Below are 18382 nucleotides of genomic sequence, written 5' to 3'. Positions count from 1 at the left end.
CCCCTGGAGGATGGGCTCCCCCTTTTGATTCTTTTTCCTCCCGAGGTTTCTTCCTTCTAGGGAGTTTTTCCTTGCCACTGCCACCTCTGGCTTGCTCACTGAGGGCTGTGGGTGGGGATGCTGTAAAGCGCTTTGAGACAAATAATGTAATGTTGTGAAAATGCGCTATACAAATAAAACTAAATTAAACTGAAATTGAATTTTTGAGAATCGGTCCTAACGTTAAAACATCGATATTTTTTATTTGATTTGATCACTCAAATGTTTAAATTATTATAAGGTGCAGGATGTTAACTACTACCGGGCAGGGCCGCCCATAAAGGGAGAGAAAAGAAAACGGGTCCGGACACTCGGGAAATTAAACGACCGATCCGCCAGCACAGCACCGCCATCGGCACCCCCATAGGTAAGCTTTATAGTCGGGGCTGGGCTGAATTTTGCGATCAGCGATACCAACCTTGTATCGAATCAAATAAGAAGCTCGCGTCTCGTGCTGAGTGACGGGAATCGCCGGTGCACTCCGGGGTCAAAGGTCATGTAAACGCAGCCGGGTTTATCTATTTATTAATCTATATTTAAAAACTTACACTTTCCAGAACTGGGGCAAACCTATTTGTGCTGATTAAAGTGGACATTTCGCAGCTAAGCAGACAGAACTACGCTTCTCTGCCTACTTCTAATGTGGTATATTTTCCCTCGATCATAACCCGCATTGTGTCATAGCTCCAGAACAGACAGCGATTCCCCAGCACCCTGGGACCCCGGCAGCGGGCTGCCCTGCCTCCAGGTGATGAAACGCGTCGATTGGTGGAGCGCAACGTCTGTCACCGCAGGCGACCAATGAGGTGCGTGAGCCCGACGAGCCCCAGGGAGGTGCTGAGGCACCGGCGAGCGGAGGCGACATGGCCGCTGTTAACTGCCTTTCCCCAAATTGTACCAATTATGTTCGGTCTCCGTGGAGCTGCCGCCATTACCAGCCGAGTCGTTCGGGTTCTGAGTTTTGTGGTTTAAAAGACGAATGGTATTTTATCCATGTAATTGTGACCTTCCGTTATCGTTTTATGAACCATCGTTTTGCACCGCTAATTAATAAAAACGCAACTTAACATTTCACAGAAAAAGAGGCCCTGACTGTTACTGTCATATAATATCGCATATGAGACAACGGAAAAGAAATGAACAAATATGTAAATTCGTTATTCTTGGGCTTGTGCGTGTACCTTAAATATCCATTTATCATTACATGTATACATGTATTTTTTGCAAAACTGGGACACAACAAATCGGTGCTTAAGCTAAAGCTTTTCCCGGCACCTCCGTCCTTCATCCCTTTATCCTGTGAGTGACTCAAAATTCAAATCGAACAGCGGGAATTAATAGGATCTTGGTATTTGGGGACAGCGTGATCCTAAACCGCCCTGCCCAGCCCGTGCCAGGGCCCTCAACTTCGCCAGCACCCAGGCTCTGGTCTATTGCCAGGCACACAATATGGACCTGTCACATCCACGGGGACATCATGGACTTATGGGATAATGCACGTTATGAGAGGATGCTACGTAAACAGTGCATAATGTTTAATTCATTTAAAGCTCTCTGGTTTTTTTTTTAATAGTCATCCTGTCATACAGGTAGGGATCTGCGATTAAGGAAAGTTATATCCTGTGTATTACATGATGAGACACCTTTACCTTTGTTTCCTTCCAACCCCCCCGATTCCAGCACCCCTCCACCACCCACCCTGTGGTGGGGAGCGCAGCTGGCCTGAACCGGTGCCATATCTGCGATGGACTGAGGCGGATGTAGCAGCGGATTGGAAAAGGCTTAATCGCCACACAGGCCACATGTGAGCACTCGATAAGATGGCCGTCCTGCTCTCGTGCCAGGTTTGCCATTCCCATCCTCCGTGCTCCGGGGGGAAGGGTTGGGGGGGGGGGGGCAGTGCGCGAACAGGAAAGGAGCGACTCCCATCCCCTGGAACCCAATAAAATATATTTTTTTGGGGGGGAGAAGGGGCACACTAGGTATATTGTCACTCTGTTATTCATTCAGTGGCAGAAATGCCTGCTCTTGTCAGCACCGACTTCTGCATTTCTGGCACGTATCTTATTGTACATTTTTTTAAAGTGGTTACCAGTGTTACCGGTATCCCGTCCAGGGTGTCACCTGCCTTGTGCCCTGGGATAGAATGTAGGCTCTTGGTGATCAGAGGTTGGATAAATGGTATAGAGGATGGATGGATGGGTATTTTTTACATTCAGCAACAATTCAAATTTTGAGATAAATCTAAAATTAAACCTAAGTGGTTAGGGTGGTTACTGTAAGAGGGACCCAGTCACTAATAATAATAATAATAATAATAATAATAATAATAAGCCTCTGTTTTGTGGCTCCGCTCAGACTACACTCCCCCCCGGGCTGCAGGTGTCGCCCTCCTCCTGACCCAGTGCCCGTTTTGCTCCCCTGGCTTTTCCCCCCCTGCTGACCCCGAAGCAGCTGTCTTTCGCTTTCACTTGCCCCCCCCCCCCCCCCACCATTTAGTTAGACCCTCCCCCAGTCACATGTATCCGTTCCCCGTCCAAAGGAAGACGTCCCATCACTTATTGGGCACGGTTCTTATATTAATCTATAACTGTGACAGTACACCCCCCCCCCCCCCGCCCCCCCCACGATGACTGAAATGTGAAACAGAGTGTTCGGCAGTGAGGCGTTGTTTTGCGTTCCTGCGCCTGAATGCATTTATGCGTACGTCACCCCGCCAACCACACTCCCCATTCTCCTTCCTACCTCCCCCCCCACCACACCCCCGAGCGGCTGTGTCCCAGGGAAACAATGACCGCTCTAAATCTGTTTATATTATCCTGTGGAACGCCCTGCCCCAAAAAATACAGATCCTTCTTTTGAGCCGGCGTGCAATTTAGTGCATGGCATCTGCTTGTCAATAATTATTGAGCAAATGCGTTTGACCTCTGACCCCCCTGCCTGGATGAACCCCAGGTGTACCATTCTGCTGGAGTAACGAGCGATCTGGCGGTCCCGTCTCGCTTCCTGCCTCCCCGCGTCACTCGCCAGCGCTGCTGCCCCCCACAGCAGCTGGGTGACTTCAATTAAGCACTGGGTGTGTAAATGTCAGGAGAGAATTAATAATTATACACAAATTGAAAATCCAACATTAAAGGATTGCGATGTCTCCTGGATAAATTATTTAATTTGCTAATTAAATATTGTGAGGTTCTGCGTGTCTCTAGGTTACGGGCAGAGGGGAGGATTTCACATGAATTTCCAAATTGTGAAATCTTTTTTTTTTTAAATTTTTTTAAATACCCCACCTTAATGATGGCTTTCTCACGCCTATCTTATGCAGATCTCTGCCAGAGGAATTGTAATCTTTACAAAAAAGAAAATCTCCTTGCGTTTGGCGCCTCCTCAGAGCGTTTGTCATTCCACACCGTCACCATACCGCATCCCTCGGTGGTTAATTCATGCCGGTCGGCTTCATAGCAAACCCCGGCGCCCGAAAAGCCAGTTTCCCCGCATCAGCCCGGCTCGCATCCTCCGCAGCTTGCTTGGATAAGATGCATCCGAGAGGATTGACCCAACGCCAAGAGAGCCTCGGAACTCAGAATTACCTGACGCCCGGCTCGAAACGCGCGTAACGGACGGGTGGGAATCATATCAGGGTTTCAGGTTGTGCGTCCGTGGAATGAGGGAATGAGCATGTGCCCTAACCCTCATGGCACCTTTAACCTCTGACCTTTCTTGTTTTGTTTTTTTTCCAGTGAATTTGTCTCCTTATTGACTCTGCATGTGATTTGAGCCCAGGAGCAGTCGGCTGATTTTTCATTTAAATCTTCATGAAGGGTCAGCACTTTCAAAGCCAACTGGGGGGGGGGGGATACGCAGCTGACCCTGTCTTGCCACACAAGTTAGTAAAATGAGGGAGTTTTGTTTTAAGACTGTCAATAACAGGACTACACACAATATCCATCCATCCAGGAAGTTCTCATTTCGCTAAAGTAATTATTTCCATGAAACCTTACATGATTTACCCTTCCCCATACCATTCAAGACACCTTATAGTATAAATACAAGCAAGCTAAAAAAAACTAGCAATACATACTGAAGAACACACAATAAATGAAAAGATTAAGTTTAAACATATTGTAAGTGTAAGGCACCTTTTGCCTTCACCAGCTCCATAAAAGCCCTGGACATATCTGATATGTTTTGAGTAAATCCAGATTGAAATAAGCCAGTTTTACATAAGTCAAGGGCTGCCTTTACGCAGACAAACAGACAGATAGATCCCATGCTCTCGGAAACAGCGCCACCACACACGCCTTCAACTGAGAAGTTAATGATCTTTTTAAAGACGCCCCTGTCCTTCAGCTGTGCCAGATCCCAGCTGAGGCCTCGTGAGAAAACCCCAGTTTGCTCTTAGTGGTCATGAATGAACCGTGTTGCTGTGTGCGACCATCTAATTTAGGTATTGTTTAATTAAACAGAAATTAAGAGAACTGTGTATGGAATATAATTTCACATATGAATTATTATCTTGCAGTTCATTATCCATTCAGTCTCTGGAGATTCCTTATACTCTTGAAGATTCCGTTGATAGGAACTTATTTCTGCTCTCACAGATGTGTCAGAAATTCAAGGTAAACACTCACAATGTCCCTTAAGGAATCCGCTTTCCCTCAAGTTTTGTTTGTCATAAGCAATTCAGTTTAATTTTGCTGAGTTTTTAAAATAATTATTATTAGTTTTCTTATTTGTTTTCCGTGACAGGCAGTAAGGGAGGCCACTGCAAGATCGCAGGGTTCAGCATAAATGCGCTGAGAGTTTGGCCCGTTTCCAAGATAAATGGTTATCTCTAAGGTGGGGTGTGGGGCTTGAACTGAGCCCAGTACCTGTGGGAATTCATACGGGAGGCATGTAGCCACGTGCAGGTTTAAGCGGGGCGCCACACGTGCAGCCCACACCTCGCCTGCGGGGGCACCCTCCGAAGGTCGCGTTCATTCTAATTGATTCTTTGTTCTCTCTTACCGTGCCCCCCCCCCTCCCAACCACAAAGCAACAATGCCTTCCATGGGAACGTCTAATTGGGCTTCCCCGGTGGGCCTTTCCGGAGAAAACAGGCCGCTGCGGAGCCCCTGCCGCGGATTCCTGCGGCCCGCGGGGACCACCAGTGATGGGAGGTCCTTCCTCAGTCCCTCAGAGGCTCCGAGTGGGGAGTCGTAGGTGGGGGGGGGGGGGGGGGTTTGTGTTTATAGAGCAGTGCTTTTCATGGAGATTAAGAGCACTGTCTTGTGGGCAATAGGGAACGCGCAAGGGGAGATGGATGGTGTTTAGTAAGGGATGGAATCACTGGTTTGCTTGGGAAAACAGTATTTTGGGGAAGAGTGGCAAGGGTATGTACCCCGAGGAGCGGGCATAAGCGGGTTTGCCTGCTAGTGTTTGGGAAGAATAACGATATGAATACTGTGTTTAAAATAATATAAAAAACAGCATTTGTAGGGCATAAAGATGTGTGTTGTGCAGAAGAAGATTATGTCCTGCCTGTGTAGGTGTTGTATGTGGTTAGGAGACCCACCCAAGGGGGAGATTTTAAATTAAGAAGCCTGGGAACGCTGGGGGTGGGGTACAGCACTTTTTTTTTTTCCAAAAATCAAAGTATGAATGTTAGTTATTTTAATTTTTTGTTTGTTGAATATGTAAAACCATTGCTTTGGAAACAAAGATTTATCTCCTGTCCAAGACATCACATTGGAACTAGGAAATGGAAGTTTTAAGTACTAAAATACTTAAATCTATTTCTTATACTAATTGTGAAAAGGAATAAATATCGAGCCTCGTTTCTTTTTTTCCCCTCCCACTCTGTCAGGGTTGAAGTCGTGTTGCAGTTGATGTCGAAACGCCGCCGTTGGCCGCACTGGCTTCCATGGCCGTGTTCGGGCTCCGTTGGCTCTCAGAGTTTCGCGGCCAAAGTTTTGCTGCTTCTGGCCCCCGTCCTTCAGCACGGCTCCTGCTACGTTTATCCGTCTCCCGTTAAAGGCGCTTGCTTTACATTTGAATAGACGGCCGTGCAAGTTGTTCTGGGTAAGAGCTTTTGCCAGAGGATTAAATGTAAATGAAGTACTGTTACTCTATGATACCTGGCTCTGCCTGCCCTGCGGCGGCCTGGTCTCTGGCCCGGATCCGCGAGTCTTTATCGCGCGAATAAAGCCAATCCGTCCTGCGTTGGTCGGACTCACTGTCCGGGGCGACCCATCACAACAGCGCGGTGTGTAAAACATCGTTTCATTAATACTTCGTCATGCGTTCTAGACGTTGTGACAAGCGGAGTGTTGTTGGAAAGGGACGGGCCATACGCACCGCGACTTTGGACCGTCGTCTTTGGCTGAGGAGGGATTCTGCAGTGAGATGTGAACCGTTTCGTCCGCGGTTAGTTTGTAAAGTTTCTTTGTTGTTGTCTTCAGCTATATGATCCATGATTCAGACGCTGAGATGAAATTTCCATCTCATTGGTCATAGTGCAAAAAATACATTGAGATAAATAGAATATGAATATGAAAGACTTTTGAACCCGGAAAATCAGATCATTTGAGCACAACGTGCTGAGACGTGGACATAAAACACAGATAGAAAAATACTATCAAAATACAAAGACAATGAGTTGTATGGAAAGTAAACGCAGACTACCTGGTATACTATAGGAACACCATACTCTACACCAGGTAAACAGTGCCTGACTCAGGCCACACCCCCCTCCCCCCCAGAGAGGTCGTAGTGAATAAAGGTGAACCCGACAAGTGTTCAAAATGTACTTTGCATAATCCAATGATTCACAGGTGCTGCATAAACATAACCAGCAAAACTGAATCTATTTTCATCTCAGATTCATTTTCATCCCTGTCCTAAGGACGATAATCATTTGCTGTGGATATTATAACTGGAACTGTACACATAATTAAAATACATTTTGTGGTTAATGCACAAATATATTTTACTGTTTGCAGCAATGGCCCTAACCCTTATATATACACACACATATATAAAGAGTGTGTCTGTGTGTTGCAAAAACTAAATTTATTATTATGATCATAGTTATTAGTATTAAGTAATGAATGTGGATTTTCTGTGTTATACCGTTCAAATTGTTCCATGCGTTTCCTAACCACATATCCAGCACTGCGGGGGGCTGGATTGGGAGGAAGCCCACGGAGTATGGGGCGAACATGCAAACGACACACCCCCACCTAGAGGTGTGGGGTGACAGTGCTCCCCACTGAGCCGTCATGCTTGGCCATCTAAGGTGTTGTCCTTGAATACTTATTCCTCATAACTTCATAACACACGTCTGAACAATTACAAACATCCAACATGCTGCCATTACCTGTAGTAGGCCTGAATTTTGTTTGTTCAAGTTGGGTGTTTTTAAACTCCAAATCTCCAAATGAGAGGTCATATCTACAGACACCTCATGGATGCTGTGGTAGCTGCAGACACCACCCCTCTACCCCACCGTTCCCAGCCCATAAAATCCCATAAAGGGATTTTATAGTGGCCAAGACTCTGGATCAGTTTTTTCATCCTTCGTTTCAAGAAAAGCTTATTTTTGACTATAATTTCACAGAGCAGTAAGTAAATCTGCCAGTATCCGGTCCAACTCGTCTGAGATATCTTGTTCATAAAATCAGCTCTGACTCATTTTTTTTCTGAGTGAGTTCCTCTGAAGGTAAACCCAGAATTTAGCTTCTAATCCTCCACCACTCACTCATCAACTGATTAGCGCTGTTGTCATAGTTTGATTGTTTCTGTGACAACCCGACCATGACTGTTCGTACTTTTGTAGACAATAAAAGGTCAATTAATTAATATACTTACACATGCTTCGCTGATTATCCTGCCAGATGCCGTAACGTACAGTAAATGTCTTATGAATATGCATTTTGATTTAGGGGATACGTGGCAGCCCGCCTCTCTGTCCTTTGATGCCTGCTTCAGTAACCGTTGGCGCTGGAGTTTCTTCCAAGCTCCAAGGAACGCGATATCGCATTTGAACGGTCCTCGGTGGCTCTGCGGGAATTATAGGAATTCGTTTAGAAATTGGCGTTCAGCACGAGCACTTTGAGGCAGGCCACGAGGGACGAGGGGAGGCAGGAGGCCCCTGACTCTGAATCGGGGTGCCCACATGACTGCTGCGATATGGGGGGGGCAGGATGCCAGTTTTTATCGACACATCCAGATGAATCGAAAGGCACAATTCCTCCTGGGGACCTGAGGTCTACTGGCTCCATATCCGGACAACCTCCAAATCTTTAACTTGTGATGGACCCCAAGGCCCAGGAAGATCCTTCTCCACCACGCTCCCAGGCATACTCCACGCTCCCAGGCATACTCGATCCCTGGGCCGGGGAGCCTGTTTGCCGCAGAGCCCAAGCAGACCAAAGCCGCAGCCATTCCCCCTCCGGAGCAGCCTCCATGTGGTGAACTCTTGGCACCAGCCGGGCCTTGGTGAATCCGGGAGTAGTAGATTGATAGGATATGCTTTCACCAGGGGCTATTCTTGTGTTTGGAAAAAAGCAGCACTGTGTTTTTCCAAAGCTTTTCCATATTTAAATGCATAATGGTTCTCTGGGCCCTCCAGAGAGTTTGAAGAGTCATACTGAACGCGCCTTCATGCCAAGTGTTTATTTTCCAGCTAAATGGTTGATTAGAAAAGGCAACAAAACAAACTGAAGACCAATATAAAGTATTATCCAGATTTGTGAGGAGTGTGGAGCAAATGCATGCTGTTTGAGAAGGATAGATTAAAAACTCTTCACCCTCCGAGAGTGGACCCTTTGTCATTTAAGTTTCTTGGTCATTTGAGATGTTGATTAGGCAGAGACATTCAACATTTTGGGTTATATCTCCCCTAAAGGATTTTCTGGAATTGTTTCTCAGAGCAAATGGTACTGTGATGTGTCAAATATGATTCATGTCGTTAAAAGGGAAATGGGTACTTACATAGCTATTATGTTGTGTGTGTAATAATGTAATAAGATGACATGGGTAATGGCCTTTAATGGTGTGTGGGAATACCCTGCAATGGGTTGGTGCCCCATCCTGGGTTATTCCCTGCCAGGCCCCCAGCGACCATGAATAGGACGTGAAGTGGGTAGAGATGGATGGATGGATCAGTATTGGCCAGAGAAGATGGATGGATGAGTATTGGCCAGAGAAGATGGATGGATGGATGGATGGATGAGTACTGGCCAGAGAAGATGGATGGATGGATGGATGAGTACTGGCCAGAGGAGATGGATGGATGGATGAGCATTGGCCAAAGAAGATGGATGGATGTATGGGTGGGTATTGGCCTTCCTCATCCTTGTTGGATTGCAGCTTACCTCCTTACATGTTTCGGATACTGTGATGTGGCATCGACTTTAGAGAGGACTCCTGACTTTTTTTCCCTCATTATGGCCTCCACTGTAGAGCGCTGGTGTTTACTGGAGAGCTGAGCTTAGAGTGCCAGCCAACAGGTAGGCCAAAGAGACGCGTTGCCAATAGCAATAGCGATTTGGAGGACGCTTTAAAACGTTTTAAAAGCATTTTCTCCTAGTAGGGCTATTGTCACCTCTTCTGGGCCATTATTTGTTGCTACAGAAGTGAATTTACCGGAGAGACACGGTCAGTCTGTTTCCTCTTGGATCTCCAGGTCTGTGCTCCGCAGACGAAGGAAAGTACAGACGTCGAGGAGCAGTTAATAGACGCGAGAATGGAGCGGGAGACAGTGGGGAAAAATACACACGTGCCCATCCTTACAGGCAGCAAAGGAACGATGTGAATGTGACAGTAAACGTGATGCCAGCGCAAAGAGTAAGGAGGCAAGCGAGAAGAAGAGCAGCATTGATGTACAATAACGTGAAATGTTGCGCGGTACCTCGCCATCAAAGCCCACTTAACTATATCTGCCAAAAAATGCTGACTCCCTGCCAACATAGCCATGGAAACAGAAATGTTTTATTTCCACAAGCGCACTCCAGTGCTGCACAAGCACTCCAAGGCTTGGAGAGAGCCGTTACCGCCGCCCCCCGCCCCCCCCCCCCCCCCCATGGGATCCACCTGTGAGGTGCTCTCTATGGCAGGAGCAGGGTTCGAAAAAGGCACACCCACGGCCCCCACAGACCGACTGTCTCATGCTGGCTGGACACCCGGGACCAGGTCACAGGTGACAGGGTGTCCATCAGAAGGCAGTCGATGAGGACCAGGAGGCGATGCGTGGAGAATCGGCGTCCCAGTTAACCGCATGCTGCCGTTAGCGCCTTTCAGTGCATACCTCACAACAGATTCTCATTTCTCCTGAGGGCAAATAAAACTCTGACAAATTCAAATGCATTCACTGAGTCTCGGGAGTAAAAAAAAAGCAAAAACATATTGATGATGTATTACTGTCATTTTTTAAATTTAGACGTTCTTTTTTCCCCCTCTTTTTGCTCAGCTCCGGATACTTTGGCTCAGTGGTTTTGATTAATACAGAGCCTTAGTGTTTTTGAAAAAGATTTATACCTCAATTCGTCTGCAAAGTAATCAAATCATTACAAGCTAATGACAAGCATGCGAGCAATAATTATGTATCTTTCCTGTGACTATCCCAGGCTGGTATTTATATTCCCTCTCAACATGCTGGAATTTCACCCTAATGCGAGTCCGGCGGTCCGAACAGCACCTGCTATAATGAGAGCGTCTCACAAAGACCACAGGAATGTTGTTCCCAACAGTGGCTTTACTAATTCGATCCACCCCCCCCCCCCAACCACCCCTCCCGTTTCATTTCTGAGAGCGAAACCCTTCGTTGCATTTGATACCGTTTCCCCGAGTCTCATTCCCAGGTTACACTGGAATGCTGTGGTTAGCTTGGAATTGATTTTATCAGATTTATTTTTTATTTTGAAAGGTGGTGTTGCTAGGATGAGGGACACCGACGACGTGTTGAATTTCACGCAGAGACTCATTAAAGGGGTGTGATGGCCTGGCGTCTTGTGCCCTATGCCGCTTGGGAAAGACTCCAGGCCATCCCATGACCCTGAGCAGGAGAAGTAGATAGAAGAGGTTCAGATGGGCTATTAGAAGGGCGCTGCTCGAAAGATGGTGGCGCACGCGGATGTGGCGGCTCCATGCTCCTCCAATCGGTGTTCCCTACAAACAAATGTCAACATTTACTATAGTTGCCAGAAGCTTTTACAGATCAACTCGAGCTGTAACTCGGAAGCAATACCGCAGGAGATTCTCAGAGCACCAGGACTTACAGTGACTCCTACCCCCGGAGGGAGACGACGCAGGCGGCGCAGGGAGAGGAAGCAGAAGAGGGGCAAACGAGCGGGCTAGCTCGCTAGGCTAATATCCGCGCCGCGTAAAGTCCCTCTTCCTAGTGCTATTCTCGCGAACACTAGATCACAGTAAAATGAATGAGCTCCAACTGGATATTGCCACACATTAAACTATGAAGGACTTCTGATTTTTTTCAGAGACGTGGCTGAATCCCAGCATACCGGATCCTGCAGTTGAGCTAGCAGGACACACGCTGCACCACGCCGACGGAACGACCGACTTCGGTAAGAGAAAAGGAGGAGCACTCAGTATCAACATTAATAATGCTTGGTGCACCGATCCATCCACAGTCAGTAAGTTATGTTCTCCCGACTTGGATGCCTACCATCCCACCTGCCCAGAGAACATTCAGTTGTTATTGTCATGGCAGTATACATACCGCCACAGGCTAATAATAAGCTAGTGCTCGAGCAGCTATATGACGATATCAGTAAACAACAGAACACTCACCCCGACAGAGTTTTCATCATTACCGGGGATTTCAATGAAGTAAATCTTAAAAATGTACTTCCCAGATTTGACCACCATGTGAACCAGAGGGGAAACACATTGTATCATGTTTAAACAAACATAATAGATGCTTACAAGGTCGTACCACGTCCCCACCTTGGACAGTCTGATCATCTTACTCTGATTCTTGTCTCTGCACACAAAGCCCTTGTTATCAGTGCTAAACCGTCTTACAGGCCTGTCATTTTGGCCTGAAGCTGCCATCTCCTAGGTCCAGGACTGCTTCAAACACATCGGAATATATTTTTCCATCAGACCGATTTAGATACATATACTTCATCTGTACTATCATGTATTAATTACTGTGTGGATAATGTAACTGTCAACAAAAGGATCAGCGTGTCCCCAAATGAGAAACCGTGGCCGAATAGCGAAGTCAAACAGCTGCTCAGGGTGAGGGACACAGCATTTAAATCAGGAGATACCTCTGCCTGTGGAGCTGCCAGAGCTAATCGTAAGAGAGGCATCGGACCCACAAAACTAAAGTACAGAGTGGATTTAGGAGGCCCTCGATCATAATTCAAACTCACAGCGGATGTGGCAAGGCATCCGATCAATGACGGATTACAGAAAGAAGAATGTGCTAGAGAATAACAATGACAACCTAGCAGAGGAACTTAACAGCTCCTTTCCAAGGTTCGACAAGGACAATAACCAACCTCCATTCAGCTTCAAACTAACAGGTGACTCGGAACCTTTGGCCCTTCACACACATGAGGCACTCAAACACATCAACATAAGGAAGGCAGGTCCTGATAGTGTGCAAGGACTCGTGCTCCAGGCCTGTGCTCACCAACGAGCAGTGGTATTTACACACATATTCTACGCCTCTCTTTCCTTATCTGTAGCCCCTGCGTGCCTGAAGTCCTCGACCATAGTGCCTCTTCCAAAAACACCTATGATTACCTGTCTTAATGACTACCGACTCTCAGCCAGGTCTTCTCAAAATGTTTTGAACGGCTGGTACTCACCCACATTAAAGCCTCTGTCTCAGCCAATCTAGACCAACAGCAGTTTGCCTACCGGACAAACAGATCGACTGAGGACACCATCTGTGTGGCTTTGCATGTGCTGCCCTCTCGCACCTGCAAAAGACCAACGCCTACATTAGGATGCTCTTTGTTGATTATAGCTCAGCGTTTAACACCATCGTAAAATGGCGATCATCAAACTCAATGTATTGGGTTCAACCCCCTCCATATGCAACTGGTTACTGCACTTTCTCACCAACTGCCCTCAGTCTGTCAGACTGGGCGAGTACACATCATCCACCCTCACCCTGAGCACTGGTGTGCCACAGGACTGTGTGCTAAGTTCCCTCCTCTATGCACTCTTCACCCATGACTGTAAACCGTGCAATATGCATCTTGCTAATATGTGTAATAATAGCCATCGCCACTGTGCACTGGGCATCAATAATCTGTTCTGGGATTTTTTTTAGAACAGCATTGTCTATGGAAAGGCCATTTAAACATATTTGTACAATTGTATTATTCGTAGCTGCTATTTTGCATTGCAGTATTTATTAATGCACCTTTGGGGTTGTCATAAACGTAATTTTGTTGCGTTCCACACTGACAATAAAGTGCTTGAATCTTGAATCTTAAAGGGTAAGATTAGAGAGGCGGAGTGACTTGGTTGAATATTACGGGGGTGGTCTAAGACATATCAACCACGTCGTTACAGGAAATGTTCCCAAAGGTGTGTCTAACACACATATCTCTGACTTTTGTACCACGCTGGAAGAAAATTTATATGGTATTGTATTTCCTAGATTACTTTTTCTATCAGTCTAATATTAATATTTGATATTTCACAACTGTGGAAGTACTTCATAACCTTCCAGCCAAAACCTTTTAGATCAGTGGAATAAAAATAAGCTTTTGTCACAGTGGATCGACAGAAGCGATTTTCACATGCACACCTTTTCGTAACACAGGTGTGCCTAGGCAACAGGACGCGTCTCCCTGGTTATGTTACATCCTTAGTCCTGTGCTGTTGTTTCTGGTTACTTTACATAGCTATAGGTGGATAATGAAAATGTGGTCGGGTTTGATTTCTCAGTCTTATTATGCTGTGGCTGGCAGGGTGGCAGGGACGCCTCGAGGGGCGGAGTTTATTTGGGGGGAGGGAAATGAGATAACAAAGTGGGAGCTGAATCGGGGGGTGGCTGATCCTCCATTGAGCGGGTGACTACAAGCTTTCGGGCATGGGGTTCGAGAGGAGACCTTCCCCTCAGGGTGGTTGTCCTTTATGGAGGACGAAATGTGACTTAAAAACAAATAAATAATGTTCAGTATAAATACATAAATCCTTGGCATGGACTGACAGATTGATTGATTGATCGATTGAATAAAAGAATAAATACTATTTTTTTAGTCACTTATGCCAAAGATTGAATGATTGATTGATTATTTATTTCCTTCCAATATTTACTTACTTATTAACTTTTTTATCTCTACCGAACATTTATTTCTTCCTCTTGTATGCTAATGAGGTGGGCTGTACTTACACGCCATTGGTTGATCGTTATAGAGAATGCTGTGCTAAGCTTTTATGGTGCGTTCGTTTTTCTCTTGGAACTCGGAAATTCCGAGTTGAGTGACATCACGTCCGACAATCTCCCGTTCAAGCTACCCACATCTCGGAACAAACATGGCTGCCTCCATGAACATGCTGTGTGTTGTTGCTTTATATTGTAGCAGATTTGGAGCTTTCCAAATGGAGAAATGGAGATTTTTCCGAGAGACAAACAAGAAACACGAACTTGTCAAACCACATTAAAAGCTTTATAAAATATTTTAGTACATTCATAGCGATATTCTTTTTTCGAACGGCAAACAAACTACAAACAAACCAAGTCGCCATGTTGAAATTACGTCACAGGGGCAACTCGGACAACAAAACTTGTCCGACTTCAGTGTCATAAAAGAGGCATGTTTCCGACGTTTTTCGTGACGTTTCGTGACTTTTCATCCGAGTTCCGACTTGGAGAGAAATAATGGAACGCACCATTAGTGTATTAGATTTGACATTGTGACAGCTAGGGGTGGGTGATCTGATGGTTCTATCCCGTGACTGATCTTGGAAACATCCACCACCTATTTTTATGTGAATTGTAGAGATCGTGACCTTTTATGTCCTCTTCCTAATGTTTCCAAACCTAACATAAAACTTTGATGGCCAGTAATTATTTCAATTTGTGCTATATTCACATAGTAACAGAATGACTTCCGGCAATTTACTGTATCAATGTATTGTTATATGTTGACTCTCCTAGCACCTTCGTAATGTGGTTCATGTTCACGTAATTGAGTATGGCTGTACTGGTTATAAAAAAATTAACTTCTTAGATGGCTGTGCTGATTGGCCAAATTTTATCACATGACTTTATTACAGGGTCACTTTCACGCATTACGTATTTGTAAAACAATTCATTGTGAGCTATTGGCATGGTGGAGGAAAAGCTGGTGCCAAAAACGGATGCAATTCAGTAGTGTGTCAGTAGTAGGCTTGGATAAAATACTGTACTTTGGAAAAGTATCGAAGGCTGAATACTGAATACACTGCGCTAAACATCTTCAGGAAATGCATTCTGTTACAGTACAAACGTATTCAGAATGCATTTAGAATACTTATTATAAAGGCATGTGTGAAACAGCTTTGCTGTATCATTTATTTTCTTATTGCAGTACAGTAGGGTGGTGAATTTGTGACAAGGGGGGTGCTGAACCTAGCCTGCTACTGTGCTCTAGCCTGGAGATGAGCTTGACTGAGCAATTTCAGACCTCAGTACTATAGTGACAGTAAAGACCATTAGCCATTCTGTGGCTTAAACGAACACATAAATTAATAAACAAAATAAACATTACGAATGATTATCGAGTCATTCGGCTACATCCATAGAATATGTTGAATGTCTTATGCTTGCCATGTTGAAACTGATTTGTATAACGGTAAAATGTGTACATTAGAAATACATATTCTGTACTAGGCTGTACGAGATCTGTCTGAGCAGCCTTACGGTACTTTCTTGACCAAAAGATTTTTAGAGAACATTTAGAGCTTCCCACCTCAGCATGCAGGAGGAAGAAATGAAAAAATAAATGTTTGAAAATAAACGAGTGAACGAATTAATACATTTTTGGCACAAATAAATAAATTGAATTTTTTGTTCCATCAATTAATTTGTTCATCTATGCCAAGGATTTATTTATTTATTATCATTTATTTATTTATTTATACCGAACATTTATTTGTTTGTTGGTTGGTTTGCTTGTTTTTAGGTCATGTTTCGCCCTCCCTCATCCTTTCTTCTGTCCAGTAAGGAGAGAGAGAGAGTAAACGCCGCTTCATCATTCTCAACTCTCTCCCTGACCTTCCCACCTTCCTGGTCGGGGCAATTAGCAGCTGCCAGCCAAGTGTTGTTAGCCGTCCACACGTGTAGTTTCCGGGCCGACTGCGAGATACCTGTTGTTGCTGTGCGCTCGTACGGTGCTGGGGGTGCACACCGGCTTCCCAGCCACGTCACAAGAGCAACTGTCATTATTTATTAATGGCTGTTCTTTCCTCCCACCTAAACATATACATGCCACATTCACACTTTTGCAAAGTTTAAACTTCTCCTTGAACCTAACAGATGGTACCAGGTTGCTGGCAGTAAAAAGAAGCCAGCAGGTTGAGGGAGTGGTAGAGCAACTGGGCTCCGGTAAAATACCTAACCTGAAGTTCCAGTAGAAAGATTCAGCTATATAAACAAGTACATAGTAGGGAATATAACCATTTTGGGTAAAAGTGTCTGGCAGATAATGGTATTATTTTTAGATTTTATTGGAAAGCAGTCCATGGTAGCTCAGTAGGTATCACTGTCGCCTCACACCTCCAGGTTTGGGGGTTTGAATTTCGCTTCTGCTCTGTGTGTGTGTGACATTTGCATGTGCTCTCCGTGTCACACAGGATCCCTCTGGGATCTCCAGTTTCCCCCTGCAGTCCAAAGGCATGCGGTTAGGCTAATTGGCGTCTCTAAGTAGCCCATTGTGTGTGCGTGCCTGGGCCATGCGATGGACGTAGACCACTGTGCTTACCTGGTGGTCTGGATGTTCTTAGAATGACCTGGTTTGACTGCATTCAATTGGTTGCATAAGGGTCGGCTTAAAAAATGACCACGCCAAACCCATTCTGAAAAATATCTAATGGGGACTAAATTTACTTTGTAAGCACCCATCTATAATTCAGTCAAGGGGACTGTGCCTTGTTAGCGGGCTTCATTGGTGAAACAAATGTACAATGTGCATAATGCATCCCAGGGCTTTGAGTTTCTGGCTGGGATCATGATCGAACAATACGTTCTTGCCGAAAGCTCAAAGCGGCAGTGTGGCTTTCAGGATTAGCAGCACAGTGTGTTCCCTTCCGGCTTCAGTCGTACTTCTGCTGGACCTTTACATTCTCATTTAAAACGTCTACTAAACCTTTCATTCCTCATCAATGAAATCAGCGCTAATAATTACGGATATTACATGGTTAGAGAGCATGAAAGCGTTTCATTTCCATGCAACTTTATCCAACTCTGCTACTCTTCGCAAACCAAATCCAAGGGGATTTCCTAATAATTACTCATTTTTTCACACTTAAAAATTCATATTTCACAGTAATTAAGATCCCCTTGTGCTGTGGGGATTATAGCAGGGCTTCTGATTCGCCTTTAAATGAGGGGGAAAAAAAAACCTGCAGATTAATGGCTAATGAGTTTGTGGTGGGTTTTAATATGTCACATCCATTTAATTCATAAATACACATATTATTAACACATCAAACGTCTCATGCTAGCAATGGCACGTCTCTCTTTAGCGGTTACTGTTAATGACAACTACCCAGGCATGACGCAAGCCATCTAGGGGCGCTCCTCTAGCGGAGATCCAGTGAGAAGAATTTGGAGTCGCTTAATCGAATTTGTCCAATTAAGGTGGTGGTGGGGGAGGGGGGGGGGATAATATGACGCTCTCCCTGAGATGACGACTCGCAGGGGGTGCGGTGATTTGCTGAGATGCGCATCAGTAACGGAGGGCAACTAACTTTTGTCGTGCCCCTGACAGCTGTGGCTCCGACCAGCTAAGCGCTGTCTTCCATTAGGCCATTGTGATGGTTAATTCCGCAGCAAGATGCCATCCTCCATAATAGCTACTTCAGTGTATCTGTCCTGTACTGGGTAATTGGAAGTTGGAGGTAATTATCCACCACCATTGGTCATATCGGCTTCAAACAGTGAATTGCCGGTGAATTTCGAAAATGACTGTGTCTGTCTTCTCCCTAACGGTGTGCTGTGCATTAGAAGACAATGGCGACCAAGCGAAAAACAATATGCTTTACAGTACGCGCGGCCCTTCTGATTGTTACAGCATTAATGTCACTGACACGCTTGCTTTCAAGAATAATCAATCAAGCCATTTCATTTCCGTCCTCTGGAATCAGCTCTTCGGGGTGTTCCCCTAATCTCTCC

General features: G+C 45.3%; 1 protein-coding gene across 1 annotated transcript in view; it reads left to right on the top strand.

The window, feature by feature from the left end:
• The first annotated feature begins 333 nt into the window (after positions 1–333).
• satb1a (SATB homeobox 1a) overlaps positions 334–18382 on the top strand; it is a 65307-nt gene continuing 47258 nt past the window's right edge. The window contains exons 1-4 of the mRNA XM_072705430.1: positions 334–406; positions 724–845; positions 1720–1843; positions 11514–11600. The gene's annotated coding sequence lies outside the window, so the exon portion shown is untranslated. The remainder of the gene's footprint in view (positions 407–723; positions 846–1719; positions 1844–11513; positions 11601–18382) is intronic.

This window comes from Paramormyrops kingsleyae, chromosome 23, assembly GCF_048594095.1.
Source record: "Paramormyrops kingsleyae isolate MSU_618 chromosome 23, PKINGS_0.4, whole genome shotgun sequence".
NCBI lineage: Eukaryota > Metazoa > Chordata > Actinopteri > Osteoglossiformes > Mormyridae > Paramormyrops > Paramormyrops kingsleyae.
Note: the sequence above shows the minus strand (reverse complement) of the source record. Positions and strands in the feature narration are given on the sequence as shown.